Genomic DNA, 27,784 nt, shown 5'->3' on the forward strand with positions numbered 1-27,784 from the left:
TATCTGGATAGTTTCAGAAGTGAGGGAAAAAACAGAAGTATAACCTTAAGTTGCCTGAAGTTATGATTCACTATATTTTTGCCTCACTTTTTTATTGCACATAAGTGCAGCCTTACTGTTGCTCATAAACAGGTGTGAATCTGTCCCTGCTATCACACCTAACTATTCCAGGGAAAATAATAGAACCCCTGTAACAGCAGCTACAGTGATACACCATTTTTTCAGCCTACCTAGTCCTGAGTCAGTTCAAGGGCTGCTATGAACAAAGCTAAAAATACTCAATTTTGCACCACAGCATCCTCTAGCCAGATAACAACTTGAATTCATGTTTATTTACCCCTCCAGTTATGTATTAACAGAAGTGCTGTTGTTTCATAAAGCCACACTGTCTTCTCCTGCTTGTTTTTACATGATCCCAAAGTCCACCAGATGTTTTGCCTCTTTTCCTCTGGTTCTCCAACACTTCTACAACTCTTCAGTGCTCTCACAGTCCCTCAAAACCACTCCTGTGGACCTGCAGCTTGTGACTTCCTTTTGCTCTTAAATAATTCTGCAACGTTCACAGTCACACCAAGTACCCAAGGCTTGGGTCCTGCTAAGATACCCCCACCAAGCTGCCCCAGGTTCTTTATGTGCTGAGGTGAAGAAAGAACTGAAACATTGCCCTGCTGCTCTCCCTCACCCCCAGGAAGCTCTCAGGTGATGACTGAATGCAAACCTTTGGCCAATATTCACTAAAAAAATAAAATAATAAAGAGCATAAGTCGCTAATTGATTTTTTAGCAGAAGGCATTCTCTTGCCTTCATTTTCTCATTCAAATCAAACGAAATTCTTATAAACAGAAAACTGTAGCTTAATTTTCCTGTTGTTCTGCCCTCATGCCCTCTGCAGGCAGTGCCCCTGGAGGTGCATCAGGAACACTTTGTGGTTGCCTGCTCTCTCCTTGATGAACCTTGGGCTGCTGCTGCCTCCAGACCTTGTTCAGAGGCAAGCCAACAGGAGATCTGGTTTAAATATGTGAACATCAATAATCAGAGGTCTGAGGGTTGAAAAACACTCATTACCCTTTTGGTCATGAGACTCTGCCAGTTTGATATCTGAAATTAATTTTTCTGGGACCTTATCATACCTTTGCCAGGGCTCCAGATGACATTATGCACTGATGAAAATTAACTTCTGCTAAGGATGCTAGGGACAGCACAGGGCCTTTGGCTGTACACAGTGTTGTTTGGCACTTACTTTAGTGCTTTAACAACCTGAACCTGCCTGACTTTGCTGGTCCCAAAGCAACAGCCATGTTTAATTTCCAAATATTCTGCTGCCTATGTGCACAGGGAGTCTGGAAACTCCAAGCTCAGATCCAGATTTCAGTAACAACAGGGTAAAAGAGCAAGGAACTCCATGGAATTATTACACTGCCTGTTTGGGATTACTCTAAGTAACTCTAGAATAATTCAGTTCAAAAATGGTTTATTAAACACCAAAAGATCCCATAAAAAAGGAAAGATGATATGAGATGACTTGGAAGATGTGCAGAGCTAGCTGTGGTTTTAGCACTGTGTACACATGGCACACACAAGTGTTTGCCTTCATTAGCAAGAATCCTATCCCCAGCTTTGATTGGTTTTGTTATTCTCTAAATGAAACATTCATTTTCCAAATTAATCTTCTGCAAAGACAAGGGGCAGAACAGAAGCATTATTGGCCTGAGATCCCCACTGAAGGATATATGAAGAAAAAAAACTGGTAAATACTTTATAAGTAAAAAAAAAAAAGAAAAAGGAAAATGAATTTGAATCAGAAAAGAAAAAGCCCACCCCCAAAATCACAGGATAAACTCTTCATACCACAAGCTAAAATTCTACTCTGGCTTTTGACGGCTGCTGTTTTTATTATTAAAGGTTTTGTTGAAAGTCTACATTTTGATGTTAACATATGAAAATATGATGACTGGCACAGAAAAACAAACACATAAATTTCAACTTTAAGTATCTGTTTTAATGCATTATTGTACTTTATTGGTAGTATTCCTCTAGCAAATGCTTTTTTTATTATTGTATCCCCTCTTTGCAATAAAGAGGAATGCTGTTGACTGGCTTCCATTTTGGGAAATATGAAATCATTGTTTCTTGCTAGCTGTGGGCAAGAAGTAGTTTTCAAACCATGCTAAAGTTGCAAAAGTGTGCTCACAAGAAATATATAGCAAGAAATATGTTAGTACCTTTCATAAATTTTCAATACAGGGATATAGCAAGATCATTTCCAAGCATAAACAGACCCAGCAAAGAAAATATATTATCTTAAATCAGGTATCATTCCCTGGTACGACAAAAGATGGGTTGTTTAACAGCACAAAACAAGCAGACTTCAGCCTAGTACAATGTGATAGCTGAGAAAGTTTTAATATTTTACATAAGTAGCCAAACATCTCTGGCTAAATCTTTTATCCCTAACAGAAACAAAAGGCACATTGGCTTCTGAGAAATATTTTTCTGTCTGCGGGGGAGGTTGTTGAATTAATTCAAAACTTTTTCAGCAGCTGGCAAAAAATGTTGAAGGGGGAATTGATGCATTTGTCCTAAACTGCATAAATAGGACACAGCAGTGAAGCCCACAGACTTTGTGGGGGAAAGGAAGCAGGAAGGGCCAGCATGGCCCCAGAAAGCCGTGTCACCCACACAGAGCTTGGGGCACACAACAGGAGCTCACCTAGCAGCCAAATGCCCTTACTTTCCTTTCTGTCCTTTCTCCAGTTAATAATGCACAGCCCCACCTTGTATTTCACCAAGCCAACCAATAAATGGAAAAGCTCATCAGAGAAATTCTGTCGTGCTGGGCAATAACACCATGAACACAGGTGAGCAAACTCACTGGACAAAACCTATTGTCACACTGGGGTTGGTGAGTCAGTCACTTGCACCAGCACCTCACACCTGCCCTGTGTTGTGGTGCTCCACAACCTGCAGAAACTCACCTTTGAGCAAAGCAAAGACCAAGGACTGAATTCTGACATAAAACCAGCCTTTAAGCAAAGCAATAATCCAGGGCTCCCTGGTAAACAAGGTTTTACCTGGTGAGGTGCAGTCCTGCAGTCAGTCTGCATCCACGTCCTCAAACTCAGACATTTTCCTTGGAAGCTGAAAAATACAACACGAGCCTGCAATCAATAAGTTAGCAGTCCTATTGCTACAGAGAGTCAGTAAACAGGTGGTTGAAACCCAGCAATTTCAGATATTTGTGCCCTCTTCCAGCTGGTACCAAGGTCCATAATGGAATTGTGTTAATATTTCATATACAGGTTTAAGTGAAAGCCTAGAATCCTTTATAGGTAATATTTGCATTATTTTTAAGGGAGCTCCTTTAATTTTTCATATGCAGTGGTTGGTATGAATAATTTAATTACATCCAGAGATCCACTATAAAACCCAGTGATTTAATGACATATTGAAAATTGATTGCAGAAGGTGGCACTGTCCTACTCTAAGCAACAATTGATGGTTTCAGTCTGCTCCCAGTGGATTTGGGTCAATTGTGCCATAAAGATCTTCGACACCACCTGGTGAGCCTCAAGGTTTGCTTACAACAGGCACCTATGAGGGAACTTGTTTTTCCTGGTGTTTTACTTGCTCTGTGGTCAGATAAAAACCTACATTTTGGAGGCTTGTAAATCAATGAAAATTGAAATTCATAGGCTTGAAATACAAGTCCAAATTCTGACATGAATTAAGAGATGTGGCTGTAGAGATGAACTAATGGGAATTAGCTGAATTTATTCCTGCTGCAGTCATTCCTTGGGGGTTTTGAGTATAAAACTTTGCCTGCTGCCCAGGTGCTGATCCAAGGTCTGTGAAAGTAATTGGAGGCATCCAATTGACATGAGCAGATATAGGTATTGCTCTTAAAAAACACATCCCATATTACTTTTTAGACACCTGTTTTGAAAATAGCTTCTGTTAAGTCTCCAGTGACACCATAACCATGAATAATAGAATAAGACAGCTGTATCAAAAACAGGAATGGACTTTATATTTAACTTTTTTACAGGCATTTACGTGGTCTAACACACATATAACAGTCAGTAATAAATTTGTGTGCACACATATGTGTGTGCACACATAAATTGTTAACAAATATAATCTTACTGCAGAAGAGTTCCCTGTTTCCCAAAAACTGGGAACCAACAAGGAATTAAGGTCCAAAAATACAGTCTTTTAAAAATCTGAGAGCAGTAGGCAAATTCTGAGTCAGTCTTAATGTCTATGTCTTGATTTTAGTCATTTCAGATCCTAATAATGTAATTCTAAGGAAATACAGACACAACATTCAATTTTGCAACACACATTTTTGGCACATTTGTAAAGTTTCAATTTTATCTACAATCTCAATAACAAGTGTCTTTATAAGCCCTGCTGAACTGGGGAGCTCCCACAGTGGTCATTTATTACCTACTTTACACAAGCACCTCATCCCATGGTCTGGGATTTCTAACAAGCAATGTGACTGTACCTACAGGAGATGCAATATTTGACAAATTGGTAAAATGGTAATTTTAATGTTGCCTCAGGGTGTAGATAAAGAGTAAAAAAAATTCTGCTTATAGCAGCCAGTGGCAGGCATTGAGAATGAAGTGGAATCACAGATATAAACATCAAGGACTAAGGAGAAGGACATTTGTTTAGGCACCGGGTTAGTGTGATAAGTGCTCCACTCCTTTTGCCCTTTCCTATTAGCAGGACCTGTCCCAGGTTGTGATCCTGAAAAAAAAATCCCTGTAATTCCATTCTGGGATCTCCCTTCTCTCCCTAGTCCAACATCTCCTTATACAATATAGGAATCAATCAATACATACACCCAACATTTTTGTGCATCTCCTTTTCTTACTGACTGACTTTTCTCACTGACTTTCTGAGGAGCACACCTCCAGTCTGCCTTAGCAATATGTGTTATTCATTAGCAAGAAGTAAAAAAAGCCTTGTTATTCTACTATTTGCATTCAATGTGAACATCAATATCACTGCTCAGAGCCGTCATTAATTCTTTTTTAAGTCTAGCCTGTAATAAAAATCTAATTACAGTACTACCATGCAAACACGTAAAAAAGCCCTCACATAGTCCTTACTCCCTAAAATCTCACAGTCCAAACATGGGACTGTAATGAAGCATAAATAACCAAGTCTTGATCAGAAGCAGCTCTGATTTGTAGCTTCAGTGGGAATAGATAATAATAAACACACGGTAAGTACCTCAAGAAAATTTACATCTCCACCAGACATTAGCATGAGAGGCACAGCTGAAAAGACATGGCTAAACTCACAACTCCTTGCATTTGCTTGTAAATCTGGAATTTGAAAAATGAGATTTGCCCTGACTTGAGGCATCCTTCCTTTGTAAATGGCAAGTCCCATCAGTGAACACAGTACCTGAGAGACATGAAATCCCTGCTCCCCATTCACACCCAGTTACACCGATCACTCCCACTATTCCAAAAGTTTTCTGAATCCAGATCCTTTCCTGATGACTTCAGATCTATCATGGTATTCCTGCTATTAATTTCCTCAGTATTTCCAACACTCCAAGAGTCCCCATGTGACCACTGGGGGAAAAGGCAGCTGCTTGTTTGCTTGAGACCCATTTGGACACGTGGTTCTGCTCAGCAGGAAGATGTGATCCACTTGTTACAGGTTGGAACTGTGGACAGGCTTAGCCTGCCTGGTGGTCTTCTCTTCCTGGCATTAATGAGAGAATCCTCCAGGCAAACCTCTTCTCCTCACAAAGAAAGTAAAAATCTCTGTCCTTCTTGGCTGGAATGTGTTATTTTCTGTCTGTGAGGGCTGAATGCACAATGACCTGCCTACATGGATTAAAGCTCAGACAAGTTTGCTCAGGTCTGTTCACTCAAAGGGCTTCTTCACCTTGAGCTAACATTGTCCACAGGAATTAAGATTACAGATTTTCTTTTTCCTTTATATGTCCTTGTTGCGAAGGAGGAAGACAGGGTCACATTAAAGAATAAATAAGTGAAAAAACACACTAAATCCCACCCAAATTAGATTTGCAAAAAGCCAAATTTTCAGGTGGACAGTTGCTGAAAAGACGAGCAGTTTATCCTTTAGAAACTTTTTGTTTCACTAAAATTACTTTAACAGTAAGGATTGAGGTGGGAGCAATCCTAAATCCTGAACAATATACAGAACGCTTCCTTTCTGATCCATCCATTCCACTGACACACAGATAAAGGAACAATTTTGATGAGACTCTTTGCATGGTTAGATTCTGTGTTTGTCTGCTCTCTCCAACATTTTGGTTTTTAACAGACAGATGAATGGGATGACTTTACTTGATTCATTGGCACTGTAAAGCACTGACTTCTTTAACAGCAATCATAAAAGGTTTCGAGATATGAAACAAGTGTTGCAGCATGGTCCATTGAGCAGAATGGAGAGCAGTGCCTTCCCCAGTGTCACTGCACATGATATATTTAATGATTGCCACCCTATGTTTGGATCAAAAGTGCTTTTAGACATGGGATTTCATCTTGTTCACACTTTTTGAAAAAGCTACAAAGACAGTCATAGTTTGATTTTCCATATTCAAAACTCTGAAATGCTTTTTTATACATCAAGTCTTCCTAGCTTCTTTAATTTTCCTTTTAATATATCTGTACAAATATATGATAATAATAAAGTGCAATGCTTAAACATTAAAAAAATGTTAATTATTGGCTGGAAAAGAACATAGAGTCTGCAACAATTTCAGTTTACTATAGCTATAAATGCATTACACCACCATTCTGCTTGCAGCTGTTCATGAAAGCCACAATATTCTACTGTCATTCTCAATATCTTGAAACATTTTTCAGCAAGCAACATTTAGAAATGATATAGAAAAATGGACTTTTGTTTACCAGAACATTTCAAAATTTTAGTTTCATTTGTTCAGAGATGAAATACAATATTTTTTAAATTCCTAGAAAAATTGTTTTAATACATTTTTGCTTGTTTAGAGTGTTGCATTTCACTATGTGTAACATTTTTAAAGAACATAATCCATTCTGAAAATGTGAAGCACTTCAATACTGTATGAAGCAGATATTTATCTAAATAAATAAATTGATCTGTGGAGGTGTTACAATATCATGTTGTTTTCCTTGACCAAATTGTTGGCTTTTTTACCTTTAATATCTTTATTGGGCTAACATAGCTGAACCAAAGCTGAACCCCAAAGTTTAAAATAGTAGTGAGATTTTAAATGTAATCTTTGCCCACTAAGGAATATTAGGATAATTTCTCATCTGCAGGAAATAGTATCTTGCCCAATATTCTGAGGTCTTCTTTGAACAAATTCAGTAAGTAATTAATAGGCTGAGAGGACACAACAAGAGAAAACAACCTCATTTTCATCAGGGAAGGTCTGGATTGGATATTCAGAAAAAATTCTTTGCCAAAAGGGCCATCCAGCAGTGGCACAGCTGCCCAGGGACAAGGAGGAGTCCCCATTACTAGAGAGATGTAAAAGTGGCATTTGGGAACATGGTTTAGTGCTGGATTCATGGTTGGACTCCATGGTCTTAGAGGGCTTTTTCCACCTAAACGACTCTATGATTTAATTGAAATTAATAACTGAATAATTGAATTGAATGAATAATTGAAAACTGACCAACAGGCAACAGTGTTGGGTAAGGATGTCTCACAGTGACCACGACCTGACCAAGGGCTCTCCCTGTGCTGTCCATCTCCTGCCTCCCTGTCCCTAAACCTCACCGAGTTCTGTCTGCTGTTGTTCCCGCACACCTGAGGCACAACCACAGAAATAATTCATCCATCTCCCTCCTGTGTTTCCATGCTCCTGGGCTGTGTCTTGCAGCCTTGAAGGGCAGCCAGAATCATCCACCAAACCATTTGGACTCAGAGCATAAAAACAACCCTGAGCAGCCTCACCACTGGGTGACAGAAGGAGCCTCTCTGAACCCCTGGGGAGATGTTAAAAATATATTGACTTCAAAATTGCTCACAGAAATAGGGAACAGCTGTAACAGAGCCACTTTACACCCTGGACTGTGTGAATTCCAAATCAAGAACCTTTCTCAGAGTTCTGTGTTCAATACAGGGTATAATCCACAGTCCTACTCTTTTGAAACAGATCATGATCCAGTTTAAATTCCCTCCTCTGAGCAGCCATTTTCAGACTATTTCATGACTTTTAGAAAAAAAATGTCCTCATTCCAAGTGAAGCAGATCACTTGTTCCTGAATGATGGTTTCTGTTCCCAGATTATGTACTGTACCCTTAATTGTGCAGTTTGATAAAGGTAGTTGATATCCTCAGGATTTCTCTAACCTTTATTTTAGCACACTCCAGGATAGTAACACTCTAATCAATTATAGCATGCTGATGGCACATGGGGAGCCCTAAATCTCCTATTGACAGCTCATCAGGGAAGTCAGCACTTTTTTGTAATTTTCCATTTAAACAATTCCTTGGTACAAAGCCATCTCAATGGCTCTACACTGTTTGTTCACTGTCCCATGATCCTGACATGGAGGATACAGAATTTCATATAATTTTATGCCTTATTTATGTATCTTTAGTTTGCTCGGTTCAGAATTTTTAGGTGTTTTAACTTCACAGAGGTACACAGGCTCATTTTTAGACAAGAAAAACACTCAGAAAAAAGATAAAGGGGAATAGTACTCATTTTTTATTCTGCTCTTTGGTTTTGTACTATATTCTCCATGTTCAGGGAACTGATGGGAAACACAATTTACTCCTTTAAAAGAATTTCATTTCACGGAATGCAACCTATACCAGCAATTCATACACAGATATACTGCATGAATTCAGCCAACAATCCATTTCAGTGACTAAATTAATTATATTTAAGCTTTCCAAATCATTAGATAGTACCTGCAAAACCACTTACATGACTTCCTCTTGATCAATGCTAAGTTATAGCAAATGTCAAATGAATTAAAGAAAAAAAATAATTCAGCAAAATTTAAATTATCAAAACCGCAAGCAAGGCACATTAACATAAGAAAAATAGCTGTGAGAGTTCATTCCACATGCTGAACAGCATCATGCAGAACACAGATTTTCCCCTATGAGGAAACCCCATCTCTGTGTATCAGATATACTTGGAAATAACAAATGCTGCTGTATTGGATATTTATTACAAAGTACTGTATAGAGAAAGAAAAGAAAGGTGAAGCCTTTTATTAGCTAAGATTCACTTTCCATGCAACTGTAGAGCTGTGACATTTGCAACAAAGCATAAGAACACAATAAATGTGATATACTGAGAGAGCTTTCAGACATACCTTTTCTATCCTTGAACTCTAAACAAGGATTTCTGCCTCCCTCTCTCCCATTATAGAAACCCTCTAAGTATTAAAATACAGCAATTTCAGATGGATTTAGATCATTGTCCAACTATGAATTGGTATTCTTTGGAAATAGCTATGCTTATTTCAGAGTGAGGAATGGGAACTATCAATCCAGGGCATCTGCTGAACCTTATGTAAAGGTCAGTCAGTCCTGTTGTAAATGCAAACATTCTACATGGTACCCAGGCTTCCCTTTCATGACTGAAAATAACACCCTGGGCAGACAAGGAGGTTTCATTAAGTGAGAAAGGGAAGGAACCATTACAAAGAGAACTGATATGGTAAGTGTTCTTTAAGAGAGAAAAAGTAATTTTAAAAAATCATACAAATGCTGAATCCTTATTTTTTGTCTCCTTATGTCTAATGAAGTCCACAAACAGTCCGAGGTCAAAATGGTAGCTTCTTAAAATAGCTCCTGCACATTTGATTTTTCATATAGAGAGACTTAAAGTGAATAAGATCTTGATTTCAGAATAGTCAATAGCTATGAATGAAAGAATTAAGGTGCAAATTGTACCAAGAGAGAGAAATTGACCCAAATAGAAAATCATCTGACATCCCTAAGGCTTTCTTAGTTGAGGATTTTGGCACAGATTGGCTCTGTTTGTTTGGTTTTTTACATCTATATCTACAAATTGCATCCACTTCTGTAAAATTGGATGTTTGAAACATCTCTTATGTTCTTCTGGTGTATTTGCAGCACTTTTAGCTGCTTCTGGTGCACAAAAAGGTATAAGAAATAAGGGGACATTCATGGACTGGGGCCAGCTCGGTGCATCTCATAAATTCACTGTTGTCCATAATTCTGATTAGTGAGGATATATCCCGGTTTAATTCTGGGCAATTTCATTCACAGCAGACTCCAGGGTGAGCACGTCTGAGTTGTTACTCAATGGCTCTGCTGTTGCTATGGGTAAAACACCCTGGGGAAAGAGCAGTCCCAGTGATCCCATGCAGTCAGGATGCAAAGCCTGTGCATGCAGAACTGCCACATCAGCACTGCCACAGCGGCTGCCAACACCACTCTACAAACTTCACTTTAAATCTCTAAAATATTCCCAAACTGTTCCAAACGTCCTTGCTACTCAGGCATCAAAAAATACCTTTTCTGAGAGCTCTAAATATTATTTTAAGAGTTTGCCCAACTCTTAATCTTAATTGCCACATAGTATTTTCTGCCTGAAAACAGCTGTGACAAATCTCTCTTGATCAAAACACACAAATTGTTACTGACTTCTTCACTATCAGGTATTTATGTTTTACTTTAAAAATGTTGCCTACAATTATTTGCACAGCACTATCTGACACAAACAAGATGCTATCTGTGGAGCATACATTTTACCATGTGAAAATCCATTATAGCAATTTTTCAGAGAACAGTTTAAATATACTGTTCCCAAGGTAAACTTCCTTGCTGTAACATAAATATGAGTTTGTAAAAGCTCCTAAGCAATGATTTACTACCTTGCAAGGTTGGCTTGGTACACAGTTGTGCAGTACTTGTAGCTGAAACACATTTAATTCCAAACCTACATGATGACATTATCAATAAGTTCTGTCCTTAACTCATGGCCCCAACTTCTGAAGGCAAGCTTGCCAAATTCCTGTTACATATCCAGCTGACTGGAAGGAAAAGTAACATGGAAAAAAAGAAATATCTAGGCATACATCCTGACAGGATAATAACAAAAGAAACATGGGTTTTGGGGGTTCTGAACTGAGGGATCTACAAGGTGTTCATCAGTTATGAGCAGGAAAATCGCTACCAGCTTCTGGTGCTATTTTGGAAAACAAATGGGGAATGAAAGGCCATAAGGAAGTGCATGTTAAAAAGCAGAGGCAAACAAATAGTGTTTCTTAAAATGTTGTGGACTTTAACTCATGATTTCTCAGTTTCTGAAGCTCAGCAGTTTGGGCTGCTTTGCCAGGAGAGGGAGAAGGAGCAGAACAAACCTCTCCAAGCCCTGTCTCGGGAGGGTCAGCACAGACACCCTGCACACTCAGCTCCATAGGGAAGAGAACAGCTCTCTCTGCTCCCTGATTCACTCCCAAGGCTGTTCCCTGCAGCACTTCAGGCACCTCTCAGTGCCAGTGGTCACCGAGCCCTGCTTTGGACAGTAAAGTACATGTTTTGCTAAGCAAAAGGAGGAAACAGCGTTCACAGAGATGGCTGTTCCAGATTAGTGCCATAAATAAGAATAAAAGCTTGCTCCTTTTCTTTCTGGTCTGCAGGAAGCTGAACTGATAGAATACATTTGGTGAGTTTCTCTGCAGAAATCACAACACGAGCAAACGAACCAGTCCTTTGAAAACTGCAACCACCTTTGATGGTGCAAGCAGTAAATAACAAAGAATTCCCAGTCTCCTAATTAACATGAGAAATGTTTGCCTTCCTTCAGATATGCTATTGCAACGTGACTCACAAAATCAGGAGATGAAGACTGAATGGCTGAATATTCTGACAGTTTAATAGGAATTTATTACCAGAAAGTACTGCTGCATCATCCAGAGAATTCATCACAGACTGAAAACATGAAAGCGCCCAAGTTCTAAGTGTATTCTGAGATCAGTTAATTCCTCTATTTCTTCCTGCAAATAAAAGCAATACTTATAGCAGCTACTTTCAACACAGATTAATCTGTCTATTTGTCTATCAATTTTGCAGCACTGTGCTCACACAAACAATAACACTTCTTATGTAGCCAGGGGTTCCTTATCATCATCAGGTAAGTTTTGCACAACACTTTTATGTGAACACATATTATTAAAGACTGACCACTGTAAGTGACTAAAAGCTTCACTAAAAAAAAAAATCTATGTAATCTTTTTATTAATATAATCTCGTAGGGATAGAGAAATTTTATCTTGAGGCAAAAACACAGGTTTGGTTGTTTCTTTTTAATTATAAGAAATTTTATTCCTAGACCAATTCTGAGATTGAAACATTCAGTCTTTGTGATCACTGAAATAACAGTCTTAGCAACACTATCAGATGAACAAAAGTAAATTAAATTTTAACAACATTCTGATTTGCAGATTTATTTTTTTTTAATTCTAACCTACAATTCTTAGCACTGTGGAGGAAGGACAGTCCCTGCAGCAATGCCTCTTTGTATTTTTGCCACTGTATCTGAAGGATATCTTAAAGGAACAAACTAATTCCACTGAAATGCATCTTAAAAGCTTACTGCAAAAGACAAGGGTGATGACAGAGGAATATTACTGACACAGGAGGAGATACCCTTCAGATCTCCAGGATGCTGAACCTGGGCTCCACACCCAAACCAAGCTCCAGAGATCAGGCTGCAACTCAATTAAATTTGCCCCATCAACACATAAAAAAAGCCCAAACAGACAACCCAAACTGTTCTCTTTTATACCATGTTTTGATCCTTAATTCTTTTAATCTGCCTCATATTTCCCTCCTTTTTTTTAAAGGGATGGGATGGCAAAAACTTCTCCTTTCATGAATTGCAGACAATAGTCTTACCCACCGGCAGAACTGAGAGTGAAGCAGAGTTTTAGACTCTGAAGAACATTAAGGATGTCCAAACAGGGTCACTCAACCTATCGGTCACTCGGGCCCAAACAGCTTTAGGGAAGTGAATTCTGTTAATTGGGTTCAGTAGCTTGAGCTGCAGGACACAGAATTCACAATATTGAGCCACTGGCATTAATGTGATAAAAGAGTTACAGGCCAGCATGGTAGAAAGAAGAGAAAACAAAGCTTATAAACCTAATTTAGTGGATAAAAGAAACCCTTCTTTAACATTCCAGTTGTCTTTGTTTCATTGTATTGATAACAAAACGACAAAATTTTGACTTGAGCTTTCTGATGATATAAATAAATGCTGAGCTCTCAAAACATTTTCAGGAAAAAGTTTCTATGTGAGAGGGAGGTAACACATCCTAAGTTTGACAACAGCTTTGTAATTAAGGAAAAGTTAGTGAAATTTTTCATTTGAATAGGCTTCTTCATTGTTTTACCAGCTGATTTACAATGAGGATTAAATGCTGGGCTAATTTCTAAGAAAATTTCAAATTATTAAAAACCCCCAACAAACAACCTTTTTTTTTTTTTCCTGGGTTATGCAGGTGTTCTTACACTTCTTTAAATTTCATAAAGATCACAGACATAATTTTCAACCAAAGTGCAGTTATATCTCTTCCTCACTGTAACCACAGAGGATCACTGCTGCCACACCACTGCCTTTGTATTACAATTTTTAAGTACCTCCATGTAGTATTTATTTTTAAATCTCATTTTTCTCTCTTTCGCCTACACATTAACTCACATCCCATTAAAATAAATGTAGTTCGGAAGTTCAGCCACCAAAGGCAGGACCACCAGGCTTCAGCAGGGTCAAAATTTTACCCAATGTGCTTGTTAAGTAAATTTCCAACAGGATGGACTTATGCAGGTTAAATGAGTATTTAAAGATTTTGCTGAAGAGGGACCATTAAACAGGAAGGGAAGGAGTAAAGACTACAGTAAGCTTTCAAAATTATAGCCTATCAAGGTCTCCCCTTCTAATGATGTGCATAAAATTATACAAAATAATAAAAGATTAAAAAAATATAGGCCACCCTCAGAAACACCTCCAAATTAACATGTATGATATTCAACAACTTTTTTAAGCTGATGAGAAATGGAGTTTGATTTAAAGATGAAGGGCCCCCTGTGCACATCAGCCCTGCTCCCCAAAGGAGCTGACAAGTGATGCTGGAAGGGCTGAGACAACAAACACAGCACAGCAAAGAAAGAACAGGGCTGAGAGGAAAACCCATCCAAGCTGCCCTGACCATGGGGATGAAGCACCCAGGGGCAGCACTAAGGAAAAGGATTCTGTCTGGGTGTTATGAGTTCCAAAATGCTTTTTGAGGAGGAGCCATCACCTCTCTAGTGAGGAATCTATTTTCCTCATCACAGAGAGCAGGGGGCAGCTTCCAACTGCTATCTCAGTGAAATCAATCCCATTTATGAGGTAGACCACCCCTCAGTATTTCAGCTTAGAAGCTTTTTAGTACTATGAATTCAAGAGGTTTCTCACAACACTAAAAAAAAAAGTTTATCTCTACTTTATGGTTAAAAGTGCAGTCACAAACAGATTTTAACTCATCCTTGAATATATGGTATAAGGATTAGCTTCATAGATAATGTCCAAGTGTGAGAGATGACTGTTGATGACCATTATCATATTTTAAATGATTCACAATTTAAACTTACCTACATGAATCTTCCTTTAAAAACTTCAGCATCAAGCTAGCCCAGCTAAGACCTGTTCACTAAATAAGAACTACCTTCCTATTTTAAAATTAGGCCTAGTAAGTGGAACATTGCTCTTCCTAAACAGAAAGGTAAGGACTTCTGCATTTCTCACTTTCCCAAGCTTGCCTAGCTACATTTCCACACTTTATTGCTATGTAAGGTTCTTCTAGGAGGAAATGCTCAGATTGCTTAAAGGCTTTGAACTTAGTCCACTTTCTTCCCCCTTTAGTGATAAATAAACACATACCAGGGTGGCAGCTGTTAAAGGAGGTGCCAGGTACATAAATCAAACAGACAGAGCCTAGAGGGGAAAAAGTCTCAAATGATAAATAATTACCAATTCTACAGAGCTTGATTACTGCAGAAGTAATGGCAGAGTAAAACAGACCAGGATTAAGGCAGAGACCTGAGCCAAGAGCCTGAGTGGCACTGGGACAGGAGGATTCACCCTTGTGCTCAGTGGGGACACAAACCAGGGCCCTGAACTGCCCTGGGAACCCTCTGCCATCAGAGACCCACTTGGGTCAGCTGGGTGATGATCCAAGGTCTGGAATGTTAACGTTTCAGGGTGTCAATTATTTCACAGATTTTCCACACCCCCTTTATTGCTCTGGTTCCCAAAATCTCTCCACTAACATGCTGAGAGGCCCAACACTGAACATGTAACTCAGTCTCTCTGGGACTATATTAACTCTTAAAATTTGCTTTTCTGAGATGTGCTTGTCAGCAGCTGTTTTGTAGCGATTTTTTTCCTTCCTCCTTTTCCCTGTTAAAAAAAAGTAATTTAACAACAAATACTGATATAGGTGAAATTATTTTCTACTTCATGATTTAATGGGAACAAATTTTCTTGCAAGTTCTACAGATTTTAAAATTATCCAAGTGATAATTTATTGTAATTGCTTAGAGTTAAATCAGAGCATGTCTTTCCAAATTCAACATTTTTGTAACTGTCTGAAGCTTAGTATTTTAGTTTCAAGAAATGAATCTGTAGCATTTAACTTCATTTGGCTTTTCCAACACTGAACCAATGAAGCAAAATTAGGACACCATGATATTTTTGGTCAGAAAGGGCTTTGAATAACTCAGATGTGTTTTAGGATAGCGAAGAGTTAGCTAAAAGGGTGAATGGAATTGCTGATCTTAAAAAGAAAGACAGATACCACAATTCGAGAACATGATCAAGAAGCTTTGGCTACTAAATAGGATTTTCAACGACAATTAATGCTAAAAAAGCAAATAGTCAAAAGCTACTCTGTGGTCAGATTTTTCACTTCAGGCTACTTATGGAGATCCTTTAATCCAATCTTCAGTTATTATGCTCTTGACCAAAACTCCAGGGAAAGATGGTGAGGGATGGCTGATGAAGCTAGACATATCAGTTCACATAAGGATGCATAATTAACCCAGATTAATGCTACTGAAGATAATCATACAGACAGTAGATCATGAACTTTACGTCAATATTTAGAAAAAACAGTGTGTTGATTTTCATGCCCATGTTGCCATAGCTGTAGCAGCAAGACAGAATCACATACTTTCAACTTGAAAAAGTCATACAAAACCTCCCAAGCCTGCAGGTAAATTTGAACTATGCTTAATCAAACAAGAGATTGTAGTTCAGCACAATATTTCAGGCAGGGATATGGGGGAAAAAATACCCCAAAGCAGCAAATTATGGAAGGGCTCATGAGCTGCCACGAGCAAATGAATGGATTGTTACAAGAGCCGTGTCCAAGAGTCTGATACCCTCAGTCTGCAGTCATGAAAGACAAGACAGTTCTACAGAAGGAAAAGAAAAAATGCTGAAAGCCAAATAAATATTTAATGAGCCTAGCTCCCTCTACATTTGAAATTTTCACCCCATTTATTTGCAGAGCTCCCTGGCCTTAAGAAATCTAGTATGGAGGTTATTGGGGAAGACTGCCTAGAGCCTGACCCAAACATTCTGCTCTCCAGCTGGAAAAAAATCTCTTTGCTGGAACACCTTGGTTGCATCTCTCTGCTACTAAATCCGCGCCCAATACCAGTACAGGGGCATTACAGACATCCCAGCAGCCCTCTTTGTGTTACGTTGCAAATGCAGACTTTTTTACTAGTGGCTTTATAGATATTTGAGTATCCAACATAAAATATTCCATTACAAAGGGGAAGGCTAATAAGAAGCTATAACACAGCACAGCAAGGGCAGCGATCAGGCAAACGGAGAGAATTATGAAAGATATATAAATAAATTTGCTTTTTCACTCTGAAAGGTTACAGCACATACATGCAGACAATCTATAATTCTCCCATTTGCAGCACTGACTGCAACATTTACTGATCTGTGTTACTGCTGCACTCGTTTTAGGAAAGATGAGCTAAACTCATCCCTATTACAGGTAAAGCATAGTCTGGGTGCCAAAGATCCAGAGACTTGTCATCTATTTTGATACTGTTATGTTAATGCTGGACTGGCAGAGCTTTTACTTCACAGGAATGGGTTCCAGTGAAGCTCCTTCCTGTGATGCTTTGCCTGGAGTCTCAGCAGAATGGAAATCTTTATAACCCCATAAGGATTTTATGACAGATGCCTACAGGAATACGCACACGTATACGGTGTGAGCTAAAGCAAAGCAGCCTCGCGGTACCTTCAAATTCTGATCAGCTTTAAATGCTAACATATTCTTGTCTGGTAAAAAAGCACATAGAAAACATATCTCCCTAGAAATAGCTGATATATTTCTAAAATTTTTAACAACAAAATTAGATACCTTCAGGCAGCTGAACCATACTTTGTCAGTAGTCTTCCATGGTAGGAAAAATAAAAAAGCCCAGCATTGATAGAGAATCATAGAATAGTTGGGAAAAGACCTTTAATTCTCATCTGCAATTTGGAGCCTCGGAGTACAGAAGCCCTGGAGGAAAATTGTGTGCCATGGAACAGGTTTTGCAATCCCTGCTTCCAGTGTGCACCCTTATGCTGGAATTTATCACGTGAACATTACTGGATTGGGTAAAGCTATCTCCACTTTAGAGGGGTACCAAAAAATATTGCCTTCAGCTCCTCTGTTCATTTTCATCCCAAATACCACCAGACTGACTTGCACAAAAGCACACATGGGACAAAACTTCTTCTTTACTATAATGAGGCAAACAGTTGCAATGGTTCCATAAAACAGAGAAGTAAAACAACAGGAAAGGGAGCACCAAATTCTCCAGTGGTGCAGAAATCCAAATTCTTCCAGAGTTACACCCAAAGGCAATTTGGTCAAAATCAGCATTCTGAGGTTCAGTAGTAATTCCCACTATATCTTTAATTAAAATGAAACCCAAGCAAGCACAACCTGTGAGCACAAAGTGAAATGAATCTATTAATTTACAACATAACCAAACTCAGTAGCCACATTATCCTGGAGGCAGGCTGCCGACTCAGGAAGGGTCGGAAGTAAATAAATCATCTCTGACTGTGATAAATGATCAGTGCAGGATGTGTCAGAGTGCAGGCCTGATCAGCCATCGTGCTGAAATGCTCTCAGCTACCACGGGAGGTTTGGGGGCCTGCAAATATGAAATTGGCTCTTGTTAGTGTCAGAACTGGGCAAATGATTTGCCATGAATTAATACAAAAGCAGAGCTTAGCCCTCTTCACATTTCTGAGCAGTGAAAAAAGCAGGTAGTGTTTTTTAATGTGCTTGCAGCAGTTGTTCCACTTTCTTTCCCCAGAATTGTAAATTCCAGTATTTTTTTCCCATGGTTATCTATTAACAATATGTCATGAATGGTTTAACTCAAGACACATCATTTATCCTCAAAATCCCAATGCTTCATGCCAGTGTTAACAAAAATTCATGCTGAAAATGTTCTCAATCCAAAATAAAACATCATTAAGATGCCTATATGTCACAAAGAGCTATTAAGCAGGGGAGCAGATCCCATTCCTTTTACATTCCCAAGCTCAGTAATGATTGTGTCACATTTTGGTTCTTTGTCACCTATTGTATAGCCCTGACAGGTGCAGAGACATATGACACTCAGTTCCATGCTTGGAGGCATGTGCAGAAAACCATTTTGCTTTGCTTTGTTTTTTAATTAAAAAGAGATTAACAAGAAAAACTGTCAAACCAGAAAGAAAAACAAAAACATACCATCAAATAAGAACGTTGAAAAAGCCCAGACAGGTGACATTTCACAAAAATCCCATAAACATCAATAACAGAAGTAGATTGCAGAAGTGGGCTGCATTTACCTCAGCAAATGCCAGGACAGCAGCATGGGCACACTGGCACTGGGGAGAGCTCAGCAGCCTGGGGGCCATGGGAAGGCAGAGCAGGGCTGTGCTGCTGCGGGAACTGCTCTGTCCCACCCTCAGGTGTGTGACAGCACCTGCTGCAGGTGACACGGCATTCAGAGACTGTGAGAGGCGACCGAGTTTCTGAGAGGGTCAGACTCCACAGGACAACGTCCCCAGGGCTGTGCAGAGAACACAACAGCAGCTCTCAGGGAACCTGGGCAAGGTCAGCCTCTCCCTAAGGTTCCCTTTTCTCCCTCTCTGAAGCCAACATGAAAGCCAAACCTACTGGCAATGCCAATGCCAGACAGAAAACCCTATACTGTGACCGTGTTCACAGGGGTCAGAGGATGAGGGAAGAGACCAGGACCTGACTCCATGTTTCAGAAGGCTTGATTTATTATTTTATTATATATATTATATTAAAACTATACCAAAAGGAGAGAAGAAAGGATTTCATCAGAAGGCTAGCTATGAATAGAATAATTAGACTAAAGGTTTCTTAACAGTTTGCAAACTTACTGTTATCATTTGATTGTAAATGTCTCCCTTCTCTTTGATATTATTGGCATAATTACAAAATTAGGGCCAAAAAATTAATTAAAATCTCAATTATGTGGAATCTTCCTTGCATTCTGCAATTATATAAAGGAGTAAGTTACCATAATTCCATAAAAAAAGAAAAGAAGCAATACCAAGAGAGAAACACAAAGCAAACGATGGGAAAAGATAAAGGATTTGATTTTTATGTTAGATATGTGGGCACACAGAGCTGTATATCTTGTAGAATCAGCTAATGTAAATGCATTACCAATTTGACAAGACATAGCATAAAAAAAAGGTATGAATCCATTTGTCTTAGATGCCATCACTGATCCTGGGCTGTTTTTATGTATCCCTGAAGTTCCAAATTATTTAGACCTGGGGTACTGAAATGTATGAAATGTATCAGTGAAACAACATCCCCAACCTTTCCTTCTAAGTTAATATGAAAGAGGTTTTTCTAATCCTTTTGGGAACAGAGCAGACAGTCAAAACACATCAGAATATTTTTTCTATTTCTCACCTGGGCAAAAAATTGAAAATGCTACAACAAATAGTTTTGCCATCTCTTGTGACCAAACTGAAAGTCTCATTACTCTTGTTGCTGTCCAAAACTATCATTTTCAGATGCTAGTGATAACATGAGAAGCTCAGTTTTCATTATTAGAAAATAAAAACTTTCCCAGCTATCATATCGAGTACAGATCCATGATAACACACGATCAACTGTTAAGACATAATGAGAAAAAGAATTATTTAAAATAAACTTGTGACTTTGATGAAGAATATTAATATTAAATGGTTATTAAGTATTGCTTGAGAACACTGAACTAAATCCTCAATGCAGTATCCAATATTCAAGAAATAGCACCAGAATAGTTAAAATTGCATAGAAATAATAAAATATCAACGGGTAGAGGTAGGAACAAATCTACCCCCGAGGGTTTTAGTTTCCTGTAACAGCAGGGGCTTTGTTAGGCAAAAATTCCAGATCATGTCCTATTGCACACTTGTTCTGTAAAAGAATGGAAAAAACCTTCAGCTGCTCTGAGGGAGGAAAAATTCCTGTGCATCTCACGTGCAGGTGTAAGCTTGAGCTCATCATCTACACCGGGCAAATGGAGAGCACATCACACCATTTTCTTTGATTCTAATTTGTCTTTTGCTACAGTGTTTGGTTTTTCAGAGTTAGATGGAGAGGGACAAAAAACTCAGCACAAGAACTCTGAGACAAAACAGTTTGTTACTCATTTGTTCCAGTGTACACTGCAAACATCAAAAGCTTAGTGCAATATATGTGGTGCAGACAAATGGAATTTTACTTAAACCCCACGGGAGACACCAGCATGCTGAGTGCCCAAAGATTCCTATCCCACCCTCAATTTTCTCCTTCCAAAAGCATACATTTTTGTGCTATATAATCCTTTCTATACACTTGCCAAAATGACTGTGGGATGGAACACCACAATACACTGCCAAGGCAGTAGCAAGGTGAGATGCTGTTTGTTTGTTTTTCTGTCGCATCAGATCGACAATGAAAAGAATGAGAAAATTGACAAAATGAAAATTAAAGGGAACAGCTTACTGCCAATTAAGAAAACATGTTCAGCTGGCATTTTGAACAATATTAATGCACAAACAGACAGATCTTGGGGACTAAACTGAGCCCCAGTCACTCACTAACAACTCACCCTGCTCTGAACCTCAGTGGGTTCACAGGCCACTAACTAATATTCAGCTAAGAGGCTTTAGTAATGTAGATTAATGTTTCATGCTCTAGGGAACAAGCTTATCACAAACTGTGTTGAGAAACTCTCTTTCCCCCTCCAGGGAACAGAATTACATAATCTGTTAAGTACATTATGGTTTCTTAGCTCTTTCTAAGCCTTGGTCCAGCAAAAACTTCTGCTGGGGTAGGTGGGCAAAGGGTCTCTGTTCCAATGCCCAGTACCCACCAGAATGACACAAAATAAATACATTAGCAGCATTCCAGCTGTTCTGCTCTTATTCTGTTTAATTCCATTAGAACATAGCCCCTATTTTCTATCTGTGCTTCTTGACAATTGGCAAATGACCATGAAAGAGCCCATGTTTGCAATCACACAGCCCAGCGCTCCCCCAACCAACCAGAGAACCCAGGAGCAAAGGGATATTTGTGGACTCCTACCAGCACCTTCCCTTTCTCATACAGGGATGGAAAACAGAAAGAGAATTAGGTTCCAAAGCAACATTCATTATTAAGGTCATATCTTACAGCAGGCATGGCTACTGCAGCCAATTCTTGTTGCAACTTAAACTGAACGTGCAGCCATGTGATAAGAGATATAATGAGATTTTTAACACAGGGCTGCATCTGAGTGTTTGACAAAGAAAGATTCAGCTGGGGTACAATGAACTGTTATTTATTTCCATTTGAGTTTAGCAAAGGTTGTCCTACACAACTGTGAAACAATTTTACACTTTTTAAATGTATTAGCTTTGAACTGAAACAGTAAATAAACTATTTATTTGGATTTTTTTTACTATCTCAAAATGGATTAAGAAGGGTGTGTAGAGAGTATAACCACCACAGAGAACAATTTTTTGATGGCAGGTTAATGGGATTGCAAAGGGTTATTTTGCTGGAGAGGAGATTTTCAGAAGCTTTCTCTCTAATGAAGGTTTTGTTCCTCACTTACAAAGTGTTTTTTGCCTTTCTTTTTCACCCTTTTTCTTCTTCTTCTTTTAAACAAGTCAGGGAAAGGTGAATTGCCTTGGAGAACCGTGTTGTCATTGGACTAAATTAAACCTTAAAAGATCAAAGCTTTCAAAATCATGCTGAGATCAAACTGGGATCTCTGGAAGATTTAGAGGGAAGGAAAAACACTGATCTTTATGGTTTGTCTGAAAACATATTGCTCTTCAGCTTCTCAAACATGCAGGAGGAACATTCCCATGTAAAAAACTCCCGATCTTCAGTGATGGTAGAGCAGATTTTAGATAAATCAGTCTCTCCTGAGAACAGGTGAAATTCACCTCTGTTCCAGGAGTCCACAGGTCCTTCCCTGGAGGGAACGTTCATTTAACTCTCTAATGGCTCAGTGATTTTGCTATATATTTTCTCTCATGTGACCTTCTAAATCTCCCACCTCCCACCAAAGACTGTTGAAGATAAAATAATGTTTAAATAAATTAAAAATAATATATATATCTTTCACAGCAGCAGAGAAAACCATTTTTAAGTCAAATACCTGCTTTCTTCAGAAAGCTCTAGGGACTAAAACGGCCTTTAATGTCCATGGGGCCAGATATAATTTTTCTCAGGTTGAAAATGACCTGTACCTGCTGCTCCTGGTACATCTGTCAGCAGAGGCTGCCCCAGCCAGCCAGCACCAGAGACTCATTGTGCTCTGGGGGTAGGGGAGAGTGGGGCACACACCTGCTGGAGAGCCCCATGGAAAAGAAGCAATTGCAAAGGTCACCTGCTTGGGATTTTGCTCTCAGGGCTGTTTTGATTATCTTTTCCCTAGAGGAAGGACAGAGAAGGACACTGACACAGTGCCAGGGACTGGTCTTGCCTGCATTAGGAGCTGGTTCCACCTACAGCCGTTTCTCACACGCTTGGCAGACTCAGAATTGCTGTGTGTGTCCTGTGGCACAGCTGTGATGGTTAAAGCCACCTTTTAAAGCTCATTCCCTCTCACCAAGGTCTCAAGGACTCCACCTGCCACATGCTTGTCTAAACTTGCAGCCAGCCAAGCTCAATCACTCTGAACCCATTCCTGCTTTGGATGGCGGGCAACAATCCTTGAGGAAACTGGGACACTGATCCCAGCCCCTGCTCTTCATACAACCTCAATATTTCCAAACACTGGGGAGAAAATGCCTGGGAAAGATGGCATTGTTTGGGATTTTGCTCTCAGGGTTGTTTGGGAGCTAGATTATCTTTTCCCTAGTGCCAGAGAAGGACACTGACACAGTGCCAGGGACTGGTCTTGCCTGCATTAGGAGCTGGTTCCACCTACAGCTGTTTCTCACACGCTTGGCAGACTCAGAATTGCTGTGTGTGTCCTGTGGCACAGCTGTGATGGTTAAACCCACTTTCTAAAGCTCATTCCCTCTCACCAAGGTCTCAAGGACTCCACCTGCCACATGCTTGTCTAAACTTGCAGCCAGCGAAGCCCAAGTCACAGACACCAACCCCAACCACTCCAAACCCATTCCTGCTTTGGATGGTGGGCAGCAGTCCTTGAGGAAACTGGGACACTGATCCCAGCCCCTGCTCTTCATACAACCTCAATATTTCCAAACACTGGGGAGAAAATGCTTGGGAAAGCTGCTGCAACGTGTAAAGGCACCAGATGTAAAGAATAAAGTGTTTAGCTTTCCAAATGAATCAGGTTTCAACATTGCACAGATGCACAAATAGCATCGAGCCAAATTTAAACGTTTGCCGCCACCACATCCATCAGAATTTTCCCTCAAAAAAACTCTCTCTCTTTATTAATAGAAATAATGTTTCTGTGTGAGCATTCAAACATAATTCTTTCTGGGATTTCCTTTAAAGAACTGATGATGGCACATATTCCTGGAAACAGTCAATTCAGACGAAAAGAAGAGCAACAAGAAATGTATTCATTTAAGTCCTTAATTTTTGACTATTAGTACTCACAAATCACTTTAAACCATTTACAAATGATTATTTAGACTTTACGATAACAAAGATCAATCTGACAGTTTATACTGGCAAAAAATATCTACATCAAATTATTTCAGCAATTTCCTCAGTGGATTTAAATTGCCATGAAATTCAATACAGTGTGTGGAAGGATCACATTTTACAACACTGAAGCATATATTCTAAAAGGAATTCAGAGTTCTAGCAGTATCAATAAAGAATTAAAAGTCTACATGGTATTTCATAGAGCAATTCACTTATCTATGTTAAGAATAGGACAGCGGTTACAAATATATGCTATTTCAAAAGGCATAATCTGTAATATTAACTAGATTGAATCACAGTTTAATTCAAACTAATTGTGTCAGATGGGGTTACACTACACAGTCACACTGTATTTGTTTCATTTCTAGAATGTTTTCATGTCACTTATAGAAAATTTTAGCTCAGTACCTTCCATAAGCAAAATGGAAATCCATATTATTTCTGGCAGATTATGAGGGGGCAGAGCAGGGGACAACAGGATCAGCTGAGTATTTCTGAGATTTCAGCAACCAGGTTTTCTGCTTCCAAAACCATCAAAACTGTACTATGCTTTATTACAATGAATTCACAAATGAGTCCAACAGAAAGATAAATCCAAGTATCACTCATGCACGAACACTACTGCAAAACAGGATGAGAAAGTATTTGGCCTTCAAAATACAAAGATGGAGCATATAAAAAAGCAGGTTTACTCTGTGATTTTCTCACAGTCCCTCTAAACCATGGTGCAAGTAGCAAGGCAAAAATGACCAAACAAAAACATCCTAGAAGCTGCTAAGACGTATTCAGCTTGTTCTTTTGTATACACAGAGATGTACGATTGTTAATGCCAAAGAAAGCACAGCTTACACTCCCAAATGCTGATTTATCAAACCAGAAAATTAGAAGAGACAATTTTCCTCATTCTGATTTTCAAAAAAATTTGTTTTGCTTCAGAATGTACACCTCACTCAGAGTTTCCATCCATCTCCTGAAATATCCATCAGATCATGTTTTTCTTCCACCACCTTTAACAAAATGGCCCAATTGCTGCAGCAAAACATGCAACAGAGTTCTCTTGTGCAGTATCACCTCTTTCTAGCACACATTGTCAAATTCAAGTAACAAATGAGAATCATGCTGTATTTTACCCAAGGTTTCTGAGAAACTTTAATTTGTGTTCACAAGTGTGACTTGAAACACTCGCAGAGGACCTCAGCAACCCCCTTTGGGAAAAGTCCAACTAAGCCTTTAAACACATGCATGGTGCATTTTATGTGAACATGAACATCTCCACCAATGTCATCAACTCTTCAGCAGCCTTAAAATTAAATATGAGCTTAAAGCATTTTCCAGATTAGGCGCTCTCTCCTTACTTTATTAAAATGGGACAGTGGCTATAAGCCAGCAAGAACTCTAGTGATAAAGTAGAAGACATAAAGTTGGAGAGAGATGCGATAAAATTCACTTCTATACATGAGGAAATGACTCCCATAACTCATTTCAGGCTTTACTTCTAGTAAATAGCCTGGCCCTGTAAAAAAGCCACCTCCGTGTCATTCTGGATGCACACCACACTGATTGCTGACTAGCTCTAATTCCACAGAGCAGGGACCATGCCTAGGGGATTTTTTCCTTTTGTTTCATTATCTTTACTGGATTTGTTTTTTACCCTTTGGATTAAAGCAGTGAATATAGAATAGAAAGAAAAAAAAGAAAAAAAAAAAAAAAAAGAAAAATTCAGAAGGAAGACGGACCTAGTGAAGAGGCAAAAATCACATTGCAATTTCTCTTCTGTTCCACGGGCTGGATGGGTGATCTACCTTTCTTTCAACTTGCCTTTGCTGGAGGCAAGAATAGTGACAGTATGTTATAGGACTAGCCAAGGTGCAGAGCAGCTGGATTCCCCAGCCTTCTATAAAAAGCCCAACAGGATGAATTTTGGTAAGGTCTAAAACTATCAATTACCTTTACACAGCTCTTGCAACATTGACTGCTGAGATATATAATCTGGAGAAAGTTCTGCTGGCCAAACACACGTTCTCCATTTTACTGTATTGTGTAGCTGTCCAAGAAGTATCTATCCAAATCTTTGAAACACATAGCTGTGAATGGATTTTTATAGGGTGCACAAAAACCCAAGGCCACAGTGACTTCTGTTAGTTTGGGGTCATTAATTATCTGCCAACTCTTCATATCAAACACTGCTAAACCAGAGAAAAACCAATTCCTACTTTAAGTGATCAAGTCTTCAGTGACAAAAAAGGCACAGAACATAACTGGAACAAATTTATTTCTGCAATAAAAGACAGTAGGGACCTTGCTCACATTTAAAAGTGTGGTGCTCTGAAAATAAAGCTTTAAAAAAATTAAGAAAACAAAACAACAAAAGTACTGTGTTTACAGAAAACTCTCCTAAAAGCACATTTTACATTGTTGAACAATAGGAATGAACCCAGTACAGCCCTATAATGTACTTTAGTCTTGGTCATTTGTTAGGATTATAAAATTTATATTCCCTATGCTGAAATAGATAAGAAAGGTAAGCAAATAAGACACTACACAACACTCTGGTTTGAACTCGGCTCTTGCAATTATTGCAGCTCAGTAGAAACTTCCTCACCTTATTATAAGTCTATCCCATAAACATTCAGGCTAGAGGAGCTTGGTGTGCATCCAGCTTTACAGAGAAAATACAAAGATACAGTGAGACACAAACAATGCCCACGTGTCCCTGGGGGATGTTCTAAAGTCACAAAGCCTGAAGACTGTCCCCAGGAGAGCCTCCACATCTGCTGTGGAGGGCAGGTCTGAGAGAGGCTGTGGTGTGAGTGCCACAGGCTGGGTGTGCCTGTCTCATACAGTACAGCACTGTGGGACAAACCATCCCCAGTCAGAACAACCCCCAGACAAACAAAGAGCCTCTAAATCAGGAGCCAGAGAGCAACTCAAACGAGCAGGGCTGAGGATCACTTAAATTATTGGAATCCGCTGCTAGTCAGCATGCGAATTCTCAGTTGGTACTTTGGTAAGATGTGCTGCAGGAAGCAGTGCCTGAACAGCAAGGAGAGACAGAAATTACAGCCCAGGCCTGAGGACCAGCAGCCTTGTACACATCCACACTCTGCTATTTGGGTAATGTTCTGGGCAAATTTACCTGAATTTACTACAGCACTGAATTGGTAATAGATTGGGTACAGATCTTCTTGTCAGTTTAATATTAATGCAGGATTATAGATGTAAAGAATCCTGATATTTTTAATATTTTTTTACTAATTTTTAAAGTAATTTTCTTTTAAACAGTGTAGGCTATGCATAGTCATGTTAACAAAGCCTAACAGGATCCAGGAAATGTCTTGGTACTTATACAGACAAAGCCTCTTGAATTTTTTAAGTCTACTACTATATAATCAGAATTATCACACTTCTTTTAATGTCAGAATTCACTATAAAATTTTTAAGAGAGATATTCCCCGCAAATCACATCTCCTTTCCTTCTCCTAGGCACCATTATTAAACTAAAAGGGAAACATGATGAGAAAGAATATGCATCTTCAGAACTGAATCATCAGCATGAAAAGTTTTCTATTTTCAGGATATTACCCAATGGAATACACTGACTTGAATTCAAGTAAAAA

General features: G+C 39.0%; 1 long non-coding RNA gene across 1 annotated transcript in view; it reads right to left on the reverse strand.

The window, feature by feature from the left end:
* The window catches only part of LOC134426421 (uncharacterized), a 414,658-nt gene that overhangs the window by 287,618 nt on the left and 99,256 nt on the right, over window positions 1-27,784 (reverse strand). Inside the window, exon 2 of the long non-coding RNA XR_010029985.1 lies at window positions 3,072-3,138. This is a non-coding gene — a long non-coding RNA (uncharacterized LOC134426421). The remainder of the gene's footprint in view (window positions 1-3,071; window positions 3,139-27,784) is intronic.

This window comes from Melospiza melodia, chromosome 18 (genome assembly GCF_035770615.1).
Source record: "Melospiza melodia melodia isolate bMelMel2 chromosome 18, bMelMel2.pri, whole genome shotgun sequence".
NCBI lineage: Eukaryota > Metazoa > Chordata > Aves > Passeriformes > Passerellidae > Melospiza > Melospiza melodia.